This window comes from Balaenoptera physalus (genome assembly GCF_965194825.1).
Source record: "Balaenoptera physalus genome assembly, chromosome: 6".
Lineage (NCBI taxonomy): Eukaryota > Metazoa > Chordata > Mammalia > Artiodactyla > Balaenopteridae > Balaenoptera > Balaenoptera physalus.
In genome coordinates this window covers 40,587,820-40,603,280 of record NC_138885.1, presented here as the reverse complement: position 1 = coordinate 40,603,280, position 15,461 = coordinate 40,587,820, and the positions used below count along the sequence as shown (strand labels likewise).

Genomic DNA, 15,461 nt, shown 5'->3' with positions numbered 1-15,461 from the left:
CTATGGTTGGAAAAAAATGAGTTATAATTAGAACCAAGAAAATACTGTAAGGATAAATACAATGTATCCTGTCTTATAAAAGGTCATTCTTTCAAGCTATCAAAGCCCTTTACAACAAATACGTAATTGATGGTCGCAGCCTCCTCTGTAGGAATAAAACACTATGCCTGGTTTATAGATGAAGAAGCCAAAGAGGGAGTCAACATAATTTCAGTTGACCATCTCAAATCTGGAACTAGAAATTCAGAGCCCATCTATTTTAAAACATTGTGTGTGAGCATGCCAAATTAGCTCAGTTTGTTGTAGATGATTTTAATGTTGACCCAGCAATATGTGTAATACATTTATAAAGAAAACAAAATGAAAGACATATTCAAATAGCTAAGAGTCAATCCTAAAACAAATAGCAATTACAGTGGTTTTCAGAATAAGTTCTTTGGTGACTAGTTGATGACTTCTGTGAAACTCCCATGTGAAGTGTGGCAAGTCTAATTTACTGTACAATTACAGAAAACTGGAATAGAGTCTGCCCTGAAGACCAAGTTATGCATACTGATAGTAAGCTGATACTGAGAAGTGATGATCATAACAACAACTGCATGTCACTCATTTAGACCAGAAACATACTGCCTGCTGTCACCACCACCACCATGTTTCCCAAGGGTATCCTTAGACAGACTGGCCCAGGATGCGAAAGGGAGCTTACGTGCCTGGCTCATCAGTTAATGTCTACTTAGCATGCAATCATCCACTCTTATTTATTGAAAAATATTATCCTATGTGCCAGGCACTGTGCAATGCACTCCACCAAATTACTCATCCATGAATCTCTAGAACTCGTTCTCTCAACTTGGAGAGCCTACGGAGCTCAGGAGAATAGCGATTAGTAAAGGAACTAGAAGCCTTTTCCTGATTTGCTTAATAGTACACCTTCAGGTATCGATATTTCCCCTTTCATTATTTGGTGGAATGACTGAATTTCCTTAGGGGGTCAGTCATCAGTCACTGATGACAGACTTCTATGGAAAGGTCCTGTGTCATATAGGAGCTAAAAGGCCAAGGGACCTGGTAAAGTCCCAATTAAAGATTTTCCAACAGCCATTAGACTTCCAAGGTATAACTTAGGAGACATGGCACGTGTGGCCTCCTGTCAACAGAGAAACACTCTTCCCAGCCTTGAACACAAGGGACAAATATGGTCAGGTGTGCAGAGGGAAGGGAAAGGAACATTTTTCAGCACCTGCCCTTAATCAGGCACTAAACTAGACTCTTTCAGTCTCATCATCTTACTTAATCTTCAGCTGTCCCCTGTTCAGTTACACTTTGCCTGACCACCCTACCAAAGAAATTGAAACCCTCATATAATCTACCATACATATTTGTTTATTTGTTTACTGTTTGTTTCTCTCCCCTAGAATATAACCTACTAAGGACACAAAAGAAGATTCTTGAAAAATATACTACGAGTCTGATCATGATAAAGTCCTCTTTCCTCCCAGTTCTGAACCAATTGAAAACTGGGATAGGAGGACAGAAGGAGCTCTAACACTTTCACTTCATTCCTAGTAGAGTGCTTGGAGAATGCTGCTTCTCCCCAAGGAAAAATGGGAACTCTGTACCTTCCTTATCACAAACCCCTGAATTAAACTCATTCACCTATGACAGGGAGAAGACCTGAAAAACTGTAAATCTTTCCCATGCAGAGGAAAAGGGGAGAGCATGGTATACCTGCAGGGAGCAGCTCTAGGGAAAGGAGGCAAGACAGTTTAGGGACCTCACTACTCAAAGTAATATGATTCATGGACCAGCAGCATCAGCTCCTGGAAGCTTCTTAGAAATGCAGACTCGGGCCCCACTCTAGACCTACTGAGTTGGAATCAGTATTTTCATAAGATGCCTAAGTAATCCATATGCATTTAAAATTTTCAATAACATGTGTGAAATAAAGCTTAACATACTAACCCCACCAGAGATATGTGGACCAGAGGGTATTGGACTTGTCATATTAGCAATCAGACAAATCCCTCTTCCTTCTATTATTAAGTGCCAATAATATAAAAAGGCAGTGCAGCCTCCTCGTTCTGAATTCTTCCAGGAGAGGACAGAGGTGGTGATTTTAAAATATGAGTTTATTTGCTTATTTATTTGTAGCTTGTAAAAGGCAGCAGGAACTTGGGGAGAAAGAAAAAAATGAGAGAAAATGAATCTCCACCTCCACCCTTAATTTCTCTATCTATCTTTTCTCCTCATTGTAAAAAGGGAATAATAATACCTGCTACAGAGGGAGGAACGCTCCCAAACTCATTCTACAAGGCCACAATCACCCTGATACCAAAACCAGACAAAGATGTCACAAAGAAAGAAAACTACAGGCCAACATCACTGATGAACATAGATGCAAAAATCCTCAACAAAATACTAGCAAACAGAATCTAACAGCACATTAAAAGGATCATACACCATGATCAAGTGGGGTTTATCCCAGGAATGCAAGGATTCTTCAATATACGCAAATCAATCAATGTGATAAACCATATTAACAAATTGAAGGAGAAAAACCATATGATCATCTCAATAGATGCAGAAGAAGCTTCTGACAAAATTCAACACCCATTTTTTATAAAAACCCTCCAAAAGTAGGCACACAGAGAACTTACCTCAACATTATAAAGGTCATATATGACAAATCCACAGCCAACATTGTTCTCAATGGTGAAAAACTGAAACCATTTCCTCTAAGACCAGGAACAAGACAAGGTTGTCCACTCTCACCACGATTATTCAACATAGTTTTAGAAGTTTTAGCCACAGCAATCAGAGAAGAAAAAGAAATAAAAGAAATCCAAATCGGAAAAGAAGTAAAGCTGTCACTGTTTGCAGATGACATGATACTATACATAGAGAATCCTAAAGATACTACCAGAAAACTACTAGAGCTAATCAATGAATTTGGTAAAGTAGCAGGATACAAAATTAATGCACAGAAATCTGGCATTTCTATACAGTAATGATGAAAAATCTGAAAGAGAAATTAAGGAAACACTCCCATTTACCACTGCAACAAAAAGAATAAAATACCTAGAAATAAACCTACCTAAGGAGACAAAAGACCTGTATGCAGAAAACTGTAAGACACTGATGAAAGAAATTAAAGATGATACAAACAGATGGAGAGATATACCATGTTCTTGGATTGGAAGAATCAACATTGTGAAAATGACTATACTACCCAAAGCAATCTACAGATTCAATGCAATCCCTATCAAACTACCACTGGCACTTTTCACAGAACTAGAACAAAAAATTTCATAATTTGTATGGAAACACAAAAGAGCCCAAATAGCCAAAGCAATCTTGAGAAAGAAAAACAGAGCAGGAGAAATCAGGCTCCCGGACTTCAGACTACACTACAAAGCTACAGTAATCAAGACAGTATGGGGCTTCCCTGGTGGCGAAGTGGTTGAGAATCTGCCTGCCAATGCAGGGGACATGGGTTCGAGCCCTGGTCTGTAAAGATCCCACATGCCGCGGAACAACTAGGCCCGTGAGCCACAACTACTGAGCCTGCGTGTCTGGAGCCTGTGCTCCGCAACAAAAGAGGCCGCGACAGTGAGAGGCCTGCGCACCGCGATGAAGAGTGGCCCCCACTCGCCGCGACTAGAGAAAGCCCTTGCACAGAAACGAAGACCCAACACAGCCAAAAATAAATAAATAAATTAATTAATTTTAAAAAATAAATAAATAAATTAATTAATTAAAAAAAAAAAAGACAGTATGGTACTGGCACATAAACAAATATAGATCAATGGAACAGGATAGAAAGCCCAGAGATAAATCCACACACATATGGCCACCCTTTCTCTTATAAAGGAGACAAGAATATACAATGGAGAAGAGACAGCCTCTTCAATAAGTGGTGCTGGGACAACTGGACAGCTACATGGAAAAGAATGAAATTAGAACACTCCCTAACACCATACACAAAAAATAAACTCAAAATGGATTAAAGACCTTAATGTAAGGCCAGACACTATAAAACTCTTAGAGGAAAACATAGGCAGAACACTCTATGACATAAATCACAGCAAGATCCTTTTTGACCCACCTCCTAGAGAAATGGAAATAAAAATAAAAGTAAACAAATGGGACCTAATGAAACTTAAAAGCTTTTGCACAACAAAGGAAACTATAAACAAGACGAAAAGACAACTCTCAGAATGGGAGAAAATAGTTGCAAATGAAGCAACTGACAAAGGATTAATCTCCAAAATTTGCAAGCAGCTCACGCAGCTCAATATCAAAAAAACAAACACCCCAATCCAAAAATGGGCAGAAGACCTAAACAGACATTTCTCCAGAGAAGGTATACAGATTGCCAACAAACACATGAAAGGATACTCAACATCACTAATCATTAGAAAAATGCAAATCAAAACTACAATGAGGTATCACCTCACACCAGTCAGAAAGGCCATCATCAAAAAATCTACAAACAATAAATGCTGGGGAGGGTGTGGAGAAAAGGGAACCCTCTTGCACTGTTGGTGGGAATGTAAATTGATACAGCCACTATGGAGAACAGTATGGAGGTTCCTTAAAAAACTAAAAATAGAACTACCATATGACCCAACAATCCCACTACTGGGCATATACCCTGAGAAAACCATAATTCAAAAAGAGTCATGTACCACAATGTTCATTGCAGCTCTATGTACAATAGCCAGGACATGGAAGCAACCTAAGTGTCCCTCCACAGATGAATGGCTAAAGAAGATGTGGCACATATATACAATGGAATACTACTCAGCCATAAAAAGAAACAAAATTGAGTTATTTGTAGTGAGGTAGATGGACCTAGAGTCTGTCACACAGAGTGAAGTAAGTCAGAAAGAGAAAAACAAAGACTGTATGCTAACACATATATATGGAATCTAAAAAAAAAAAAAATCTTTCTGAAGAACCTAGGGGCCGGACTGGAATAAAGACGCAGACATAGGGAGTGGACTTGAGGACACGGGGAGGAGGAAGGGTAAGCTGGGATGAAGTGAGAGAGTGGCATGGACATATATACACTACCAAATGTAAAACAGATAGCTAGTAGGAAGCAGCCACATAGCACAGGGAGATCAGTTCAGTGCTTTGTGACCACCTAGAGGGGTGGGATAGGGAGGGTGGGAGGGAGATGCAAGAGGGAGGAGATATGGGATTATATGTATATATATAGCTGACTCACTTTGTTATAAAGCAGAAATTAACACACCATTGTAAAGCAATTATGCTCCAATAAAAATGTTAAAAAATAATAATAATAATAATACCTGCTGTATGGGCTGTTGTTAAGCCTGAATAAGATAATACATGTAAATGTTTAGTAAACTATAAAGTATTATTTTTTTAAAGTTTTCTCTTGTTACACAGAGAAAACTCATCAATCAGCAACCCCTCAGGTTTTAGAAATTCAGCATATCATGCCATTGTTGAATCATAGAGAATTTTACAAATATTTTTATATTATCATGCTGGTAAAAAATGTGCAGCAGTCATGTTTGTCTGCAAATAAAATGAAATTTTTTTAATATGTTAATACTTACTAGGCCAGTTTGTATGAGATAAAAATGATGAGCTGAGAAGGAGAAGTTTGAAAATTGGCTACTCTAAAGGTATCATACGCCCTGACTTTAAACTACACTACAAAGCTACAGTAGTCAAAACAGTATGGCACTGGCACAAAAACAGACACAGAGATCAATGGAACAGAACAGAAAGCCCAGAAATAAATTTATGCATATATGGTTAATTAATTTATGACACAGGAGATAAGAATATACACTGGGGAAAGACAGTTTCTTCAACAGATAGTGTTGGGAAAACTACACAGCTACATGCAAAAGAATCAAACTGGACTACTATCTTACACCATATTCAAAAATTAACTTAAAATAGATTAAAGACTTGAATGCAAGAACTGAAACCATAAAATTTCTAGAAAAAAACGTAGGTTATTAGCTCCTCGACATAGGTTTTGGTGATGATTTTTTGGATTTGAGTCCAAAAGCAAAGTCAGCAAAAGAAAAATAAACAAGTGGGACTACATCAAACTAAAAAGATTCTGCACAGCAAAGAAAACTATCAGCAAAACAAAAAGGAAACCTACTGAAATGAGAGAAAATATTTGCAAATCATATATTCAATAAGGGATTAATATCCAAAATGTATAAATAACTCATACAGCTCAATAGCAAAAAAAAAAAAGAAAGAAAGAAAGAAAAAAAAAGTCTGATTAAAAAAATGGGCAGAAGATCTGAGTAGACATTTTTCCAAAGAAGACATAAAGATGGTCAACAGACATATGAAAAGGTGCTCAGCATTACTACTCAGGGAAATGCAAATCAAAACCAGAGATATCTCCTCCCACCTGTCAGAATGGCTATTATCAAAAAGGCAAGACATAACAAGTGTTGACAAGGATGTAGAGAAAACAAAACACTTGTGTACTGTTGATGGGAATGTAAATTGGTGCAGTCATTGTGGAAAACAGTATGGAAGTTCCTCAAAAAATTAAAACTAGAACTATCATATGATCCAGAAATTCCACTTCTGTGTATTTATTTATCCAAAGAAAACATAAACACTAATTTGAAAAGATATATTGGCTCATTGCAGCATTATTTACAGTAGCCAAGATATGGAAACAACCTAAGTGTCCATGGAAGGATGAATGGATAAAGAAATTATGGTACATGTATACAATGGAATGTTAGTCATAAAAAAAGAATGAACTCTTGCCATTTGTGACAACATGAGAGGACCTTGAGAGTATTATGCTGAGTGAAATAAGTCAGACAAAGTCAAATATCATATGATTTCACTTATATATAGAATCTAAAAAACAAAACAAACAAAACAAAACAAAACCAGACTCACAGATACAGAGAACAGACTGGTGGTTGCCAGAGGGGAGGAGGAGGTTAAGGATTGGGCAAAACAGGTGAAAGGAATCAAGAGGTGCAATCTTCCAGTTATAAAATAAATAGCTCATTGGATTGCAATGTACAGCATGGGAAATATAGTCAATAACGTTGTATTTACTTTGTATCGTGACAGATGGTTAGTAGACATTGTGGTGATCTTTTCATAATGTATATAAATGTCAAATCACTATGTTGTACACCTGAAACTAATATAATATTGTATGTCAGTTATACTTTAAAGATATTGCTGCTGAAGCCCCAGATACTTCTTAAATATTATTTACACACATGCACACAAATAAATATATTTGTATATTGCATCTCTGAAAAAGAAAGTTTAGCTACTGTATTTCAAAAAACAAAGACAGATGTATTTAGATGTACTTACACTATATTTTTTCAAAGCTAGATCATAAAATATATATACTTTTTTTTAGCTTTGAAAATTCAAAACTAATTTCTATCTCACTCTGAGACTTGTCAAATGCCATAAAGTAGAAATGGTTGTCCTGAAATATGTCCTCAATAAAACAGCCAGTTACCTTTTTTTTTTAATTAGCAGGTAATGAGCTATTTTTGTCTATTTATACAGACAAATTTATATGCATAAATTTCAAGTTGTCATTTGTTTCAAACTGATTAAACAACATATTCATATTTCAAAGATTATGAAGCTTTTCCTTAGGACTGTCTTTTTATCTTTAAAAGAAAACAATGCTAATAGCTTCCTTTTTCCTATATTCAACAACTATTTACTACCCCTTCTTGATGTGGGCTTTCAAAATACAAAGAAAGTTTGGCAAGTTTTCAACGTCCTTTTAAGTCTGTTCTTAAGCGTTTGTAAAAAAGCATAAAGAGCACTTCTTTGGAGAATTGATAATGTCCCACATTCAGTATTTGTATATTGAGTACTGTCAGTTATATTTAGTGTATTCATTCATTGGAATCTGTTCTGTTAATCTGCATGCAACTGATTTCTGGGAAGCAACGTGATCAGAAGAAGTCAAAGTTAACATAACAATTCCTCTTCTACAAAAAACAGCCCAAGACATTATGGGTCCAAATTTCAAAGCAAGTTACTGTATTTGCAAGTTTTAAGTCACACTTGGCAGTTTTTCCAAACACAGTGGTCAGGAACTGAAAAAAATAAACATGTGTTTCCAGGATTTTCTTTTCACATGCCACACAAAAAGTAATGTTACAACTATGTTTTCACTCCCTTTAAGAAGTTCTTCTTAAGGAAGTAAGCTTTGCTGATTTGTATTATTTTAAGGTAGACTTTACAAAATAACATTAAGGGGCAAGATAAATATTACTTTCACTGTATAAATGGAAGTTTAACTTCCCCACAGGGAATTCTTGAAAAATCTGATCTGTCATTATGCAGTGATATTTTGTACTTTAAATCTCATACTAAAATTCAGAGCACTTAGCACTTTCCATCTTCCATGTGCCTTAAATAAAAGGGAAAATAAAAGAATCAAACTATATACAATTCCTAGGCAGCAAGTCTACAGTCATTCCCATTTTGCCGAAAGAATAACTGAGGTAAAGTAAATTTATTACTTCCCTGAGGTTTAGCAAAGTCTTAGTAGCTGCAGAAGGATGAAAATTCACAGGTGTGGCTCTTAATCAAGACAGAGGAAACAATCAATCATAAAATGGGATTTCAGCAGTCCATAAAGACCTCCAGACCCAAAAACATCTCTATTGCTGATAGGCCAGGTGGCCTAAATATCCACTCCAACATTCCCACCCCATCTAGAAGTGTTGCCTTGAAAAGTCTGATCTATTTAAATGTAAATATCATACTTTGTGGGAATAACAATACCAGCCATCAACTCATTAGGAGGAATTTATTTCTCAGTTCCCTAACAAAGATCTGGAATGACAGAGAATAGGACCCAGGGTAGAAAGTGCCGTGGGTGGAAAAAAAAGGATAAAAAGTATTCAGTGTGGAATCCTTCTTAGGGAGACTGGATACTAGTACAGACCATGAGCTGCCTTGGATAGTGGTATGGCCCTAGCGCCTGGATGAGGAGGGAGAAGATGAAAGGATGATAGAATAAAATAGACTTCTCTGAGCAAGATGGGTGGTATCAGGAAGGTTTGCTGGGAAAAGACGGTTGCAAAGGGTTATAAAACACTAGGGGGAAAAAACTGTTCCAGGAACTGCACTCCTTGCTATTTACCCAAATGAGCTGAAAACGTACATCCACACAAAAACCCACACAAAGATGTTTACAACATCTTTAATCATTAATGCCAAATTTGGAATCAACCAAGATGTCCTTCAGTAGGTAAACAGACAAACTGTGGTACATCTGCGTAATAGAGTATTATTCAATGCCAAAAAGAAATGAGCTACTAAATCATGAAAGACATAGAGGAACCTTAAGTGCATATGACCAAGTGAAATAAGTCAACGTGAAAAGGTTACATACTGTGTGATTCCAAGTATACGACACTCTGGAAAGGCAAAACTGTGGAAATGGTAAAAAGATCAGTGGTTGCCAGGGGTCAGAGGAGAAAGAAGGATGAATAGGCAGAGCACAGAGAAGTCAAACTACTCTTGAATAATACTATCATGATGGATACATGTCATTAAACATTTGTCCAAACCCAATGTACAACACCAAGAGTGAACCCTAAGGTAAACCATGGACTTGAGGTGATAATGACGTGTCAATGTAGGACCATTTGTTTTAACAAATGTATCACTCTGGCTGTGAGTGTATGCGGACAAGGAGTATATGGGAACTCCTTGTACTCTCCGCTCAGTTTTGCTGTAAACCTAAAACTGCCCTAAAATATAATTCTATTTTTTAAAAAAGCAACTGTTCAACAACTTTGTGTAGGATGGCCTTTCTTTATCTTCACTTTGTTTTTGTTTTTTGTTTTTAATCTTGGTTATTATTGTTGTTAAGTTATGGACTCCTTTGAGACTCCAGTGACAGCCATACTATATTCTCTCCCCATAAAAAAATAGTACTTCCACACGTTATCACAAAACAGTGCACACAATTTCAGGTTTCCACAAATTCCCTGAAATCCATCCATAAAGCTAATACTAACTAATTTTATTGCATGCTAATAAGTACCAGACACTTTGTTAAGCACTGTATTATGCTCTGTCACATTTCATCCCAGCAACAACCTTATGAGGTAGATACTTTCATCTCTGTTTGCTTATAAGGAAATTTAATTGCACAAAGCTTTGTTTTTTGGTTTTGGTTTTTTGTTTGTTTGATTTAACAGCTGCTGTGTGTTCAAGCTGGGACTCCAAATCTAAGCTGATCCCAAGGAGCATATTCCTAACCATTCCCTGGCTCCGGCAGATCATGGACCCCAACTAAACACCCTTCATCTAACAATGGGTCTGTTTGCCTGTTCCTAAGCTCCTATTCTTTCAATAAAATATTTATCTAGGACCAGTACGTGGAGATTATACAGAGCTGGGCCTACATTAGAATAGAAGGTAATCATTTGCTACTGATCCAATTTCCACAATGGACCCCACCCCACCCCCCTATCGTTCCCACCATCTATCAGGCCATAGGTGATGGGCAACAGCAGGGTTTCTCTATATTTACCTGAGAGCAGAGGACTTGGATCATTGCCACAGAAATAAAAAATTGATGGGTCAGCTCATCGTAAGTCTCAGTGTTGACATCTGATAAGAGTACTTCGTAATCAATGCTAACTAACGCACAAACCACATATATTTGCAAACTCTGAGTAAATTGAGTTAAACATGAATAAATGAAACAAGGACAAAAATAAAGTCCAAATCCCTTAATATGGCACAGGTGGAGCCTTCATAAGCCCTTTCAGCCCCAACTTTCTGGCTCTGAAGTGTGGGGTCTTTCTCTTAGGCCAAATCAGCAGAGCTCCCCTCTCAATGTCCCAGAAAGAAATCAGGTTCAAGGTGTGTAGAACAGAATACATCATTTCCCTTTATCAGTATGTTTCTAATCCTAATATTTAAATCATTTTTAAAATTGAAGTATATTTGATTTATAAAGTTGTGTTAGTTTCACGTGTATAGCAAAGTGATTCAGCTATATATACATGTATACATATACATATATCTGAATATATATATATATTCTTTTTCAGATTCTTTTCCATTATAGGTTATTACAAGATATTTACATAGTTCCTTGTGCTATACAGAAGGTCCTCCCAATTTTAAAATCTTAATGAATGAAATCTCTGTCCATCCAGTCAAAAAACCAGAAACATGAATGTCATTCTGAGAGCTTTCCCCTCTCTCATTCTCATTATTTAAATTTTCATATGTCCTGGGGATTCAACCATTGAAATATCATTTTAGGTCTTCCATTATTTGCCAGGAATGTTAAAATAGCCTCCTAACTGATCTCTGTACCACCAGCCTTAACCCCTTCTCCAAGGCTCTTCTCAATACTGTCAAATGAGTTATTCATTTTAAAGTATGAATCCAGTGTTCTCTTAGTCAAAATCTTCAGTGTTCTCTCATTTCTTCCAGATTGTTCCAAACTCACCAACATGTTATAATAGGTCTTAATTCCCACAAATGTCTACTCTATGCTCCACCCACACCAAACCGTGGGCACCATTTTTTTTTTTTTTTTTCAATGCATTTTCACAGAGAATTTACCTACCCATAACACATACCACCCCCAAAATCCTAAACTCTCTCCTACTCCCAGCCAGGGCACCTCACCAACTCCATCACAATGTAACTCCATGTTCTTCAAGATTCAACTCAAGTTTTACCTACAATTGGGAGTCTCTTCATGAAAGCCCAACCTAGATCAGGAGTCTCCATTGCTAAACGATCTAATAGGCCCATCGTACGCTAATGGCACTAAGTAGGAGGGGCACCAAAAAACTGAGAAAAAAAATTAATTTGAAACCATTTGATTTTTTTGAAAGCAATAAAATACTTATACTGGGTAAAATAAAAACTTTGCTGGTCTTTATTGTACTGGTTTTATAGTTTAACATTATTTTTATGTTTAATTACAAAGCAGTACAACATAATCTTTTCAGTGGCACACCCTGGGTATCCTTCCTTAGTGCTCCCATATGTAAGATACCCTCTATAATTGTTGCTTTTCTTGAACATCACCCCAACTGGAATGTGAATTTTTTCTGAACAGGAACTGTGGCTTTCCTTGTTTATACCCAGTGGTCATTACGATGCCTGCCAAACACTAGGAGTTCAATAAATAGAGAAGGAAAAAGGAGGGAGTAAGGGAGGATGGAAGAAAGGAAGGGAGAAAAAGAACAAAGAGGGAGGAAAAAGGAAGTTCCTTCTAGCCCTAATATCCTATGCTTCTAATTTTGAAACTGAATTCTCAATGTCCCTTTTGCCCAGAGAGCGCTGATAGCAACATACAGAAAGACAGCTTTGAACGTGGATAATCCTGAAGGAGGCTAAAATCAGTCCTTATCAAAACCATACTACTCTAAGGATAAGTTGATTTTTCCCTGGCTCTAACCTAAAGAGGCTTTTAATGTAAATCCAATCTCAATTTTGAGCTCCCACAGGATACATAACTAGTCACTATCCACCATCTTCCCTGACCTGCCTGGTTCTTTATACATACCTCAAGATACTCTCTGGGCTACCAGGGTCTCAGGTACAAACTAGAGGACCCCAGAGGCTAGGTATCTTTACATATCAACTTTCATATAAATCTTAACCTGAGACAATCCAGTAGATGGTCCAAAGTGTGGTATGTTCTGCTCACACCGAACCATGAGCAATGGCCTACCCCTTCTACCCTATTTGCACAATGACAAACGCCTACAAATACAATAGGTCACAGGGCCCTTTTTTCCATTAAAAAAATAATAAAAGGCTAAACTGAGATACACGCTAAATAAGAGCCAAAGTATTTTGAAAAGTTATAATGAATTCTTATGACAGGAATTCTATTATGCATAATATAAATATCTGTATTTAAGGAAGATAATGGTTTAGCTCCAGGAAATAATAGCTAAGCAGTGATGAGTTAAGCAAATGTTTTACAATTAATGGAAATAAAAATTACATATTATTACAGTTAAGGGATGCTCAGAGAATGGGACAGGAGGTAACTCATACAAATGGACTCTAAAGCAAGAGAGAATTAAAGGTTCTATAAAGCAGACTCTCTCTCAAAGAGGGAAACTGAAAGAAGAGACCAAACTTCTTGAAGTTCAAAGATGCTAAATTCTACTATTTAAAGCCCATTACATATGTAGTTACTGGCATAGCCATTTCTTACCTTCAACAGAGTCAATTCGCCTCTTAAAATGAGATATTTAAAGGCAGATTGTTGGCTGGGTGTCTTGGATGGCAGATCACAGAGTTCCAAAGCCCTTAAGACTCTGTAGCACTAGTTCATACTAAGTCGTAATTAACTTCATTGGGAGTTACATGATAGCAACTTAGAACAGAATTTGGCCGAACATTTTTAGTATTCTTCCACTTGGTAATTACTACTTCAGTGGGAATCTCAAGTAAAAAACAGAGGGCAGAATTTGGCCCACAAAGAGAAGCACATCAAGTAACTGGCCCAATTTATAATGCCAATAACAGTGTATTAAAATCTCCCATGAAGCACCCCCCATTAGCTCGTTGATTTCATCATAAATATAAATTCAACCAAAATGACTACTCAGATCCTTTACCAAGTCTCCATGAAGGGCAGTGTGTAGGGGAGAATATGGCTAGGGAATGGCTCCATATACCCAATAACCACCCTAGAAGGGCAATTATGTACAAACTAAGTAAAGGCTAGATGCTGTTTGGCAGTGTAACCACATAATAAATTCTTGTTGATGCAAGAAATAGGAGCCATCACAGCACTAGTCTGGGCATTAAATATCTGAAGAATAAGATTTAGGCCTAAGATTTGGACTTGCGTTTCAAAATGAAAACCCAACACTAGGCTCAGAATGATAGCTATAATGATAGTTATATATTAGAAAACTTTACACAATATGCAATTTTTCACTACCATTAACTGTGGAACGTAACATTTCCTGAAACTCAATCCTGATTGTTTCTTCAAAAGTTGTTTATATAGTGCATGACCTAATTTTTATCATAAAAGTGGAGACTTTTTTTTTTACTTGCTTGTTTTAAATTACAGTATTTATTTGGAAACTAATTTTAGGGAATTATCAACTTAACATTTGAGTTTAAAGGACAATCAAAAATCACAAACTGATGCAGAATATAGGAAAACAATAATTTAAAAATATCTTCTTGTCTTCACTACCTATGTTCATCCCAGTGATTCACCTGGGGCACTAAAGAAGATAACTAATTCATTTCCTAAGGGCCATCTCACAATCCCCTTGATGTGGTGTCTCGGCCAGACTTTCAAGGGAAGGTCATTAACACCACTTCCCCAACAGCCTGAACTGACTCTTCTTTGTCATGAAGTCCTCACTCTCAACCATCACCACCTCACCTCCCAGCAGCCCCTACTGTTTTAATGGCCATAGCATTGAGAAACAAAAGAAATCGTACCAATATGCCCTACCAAGTAAAGCAGACTGCTTTCCCATTGGCCAGCCCATCCATCAATGCGCCATGTTTGTTAACATTCTGAAAGACATTTGTGCAGAGAACAAATTGACGGAGCCCATGTTTATATCAGAAATTTCAGAAACGGCAAGAGATTTATTCATGGATCTTAACACCCATTCAGACTGTCATAAAACACAAAGGACCAGATTCAATAAAAACTCTCTCCAACTTCCACAACACTAAAGTCTGTGTGAGCCTTCAAAACAAAATCAATTTTTCCAGTTTTGCAAAGGGCTGTTCAGACTTCAGTAGCATGGAAGCCAGCTGGGGCATTTCCTTACTCATCCCCTAAATTAGTTTCAAAAGTAGTTTTGAGGACCACATTTGATCAGAAGAATTTGCATGCTTTTTCTCTCTCTCTCTCTGTCTCTCTCTCTCCTTTTTTTTTCTTTTTACATATTTCAGAGTACATCACATGGAGAACAAACAACAGAACCACAGCATATGTCTCACGCAGTTAAAAGCTTTAAAACTGGCCCGTAAAACAGAATTCTTTGGTACACAGTGAAAAATATTTTTTGATTCCATAATCCATACTGCAGTAAAATTGGGTCTAATCATTTTGAAAAGTTGCTGTGTCCACGGACAGCTGTTCTTCATACATACTGGGAATGTTTCCTTTACATTCCTAAGGACATAAGAGTTTGACATCAAGCCAATACCTCTAGAAATGGTGAAAGCTAAACACACCCCATACTGATGCTTTTACTCTCCCAACAAACTTTCTTCCACAACTAAAATGTTAAAACTTTTACCCCACAGCCCACATTCTGAGATTAGTCCAATAACTAATGTTCTGTCCAAGTAAAATACATTTTGTCATAGCTTGAAAATGTTACCTTTCACAGAAGTATAGTATTTCTGACCAGCAGGGAACATATGTCAACATTATCTATTATTACCCAATGTCAGGACCA

General features: G+C 36.9%; 1 long non-coding RNA gene across 11 annotated transcripts in view; it reads right to left on the bottom strand.

Annotated features, from left to right (window-relative positions):
- The window catches only part of LOC309662423, a 153,393-nt gene that overhangs the window by 45,086 nt on the left and 92,846 nt on the right, over nucleotides 1-15,461 (bottom strand). The window lies entirely within an intron of this gene.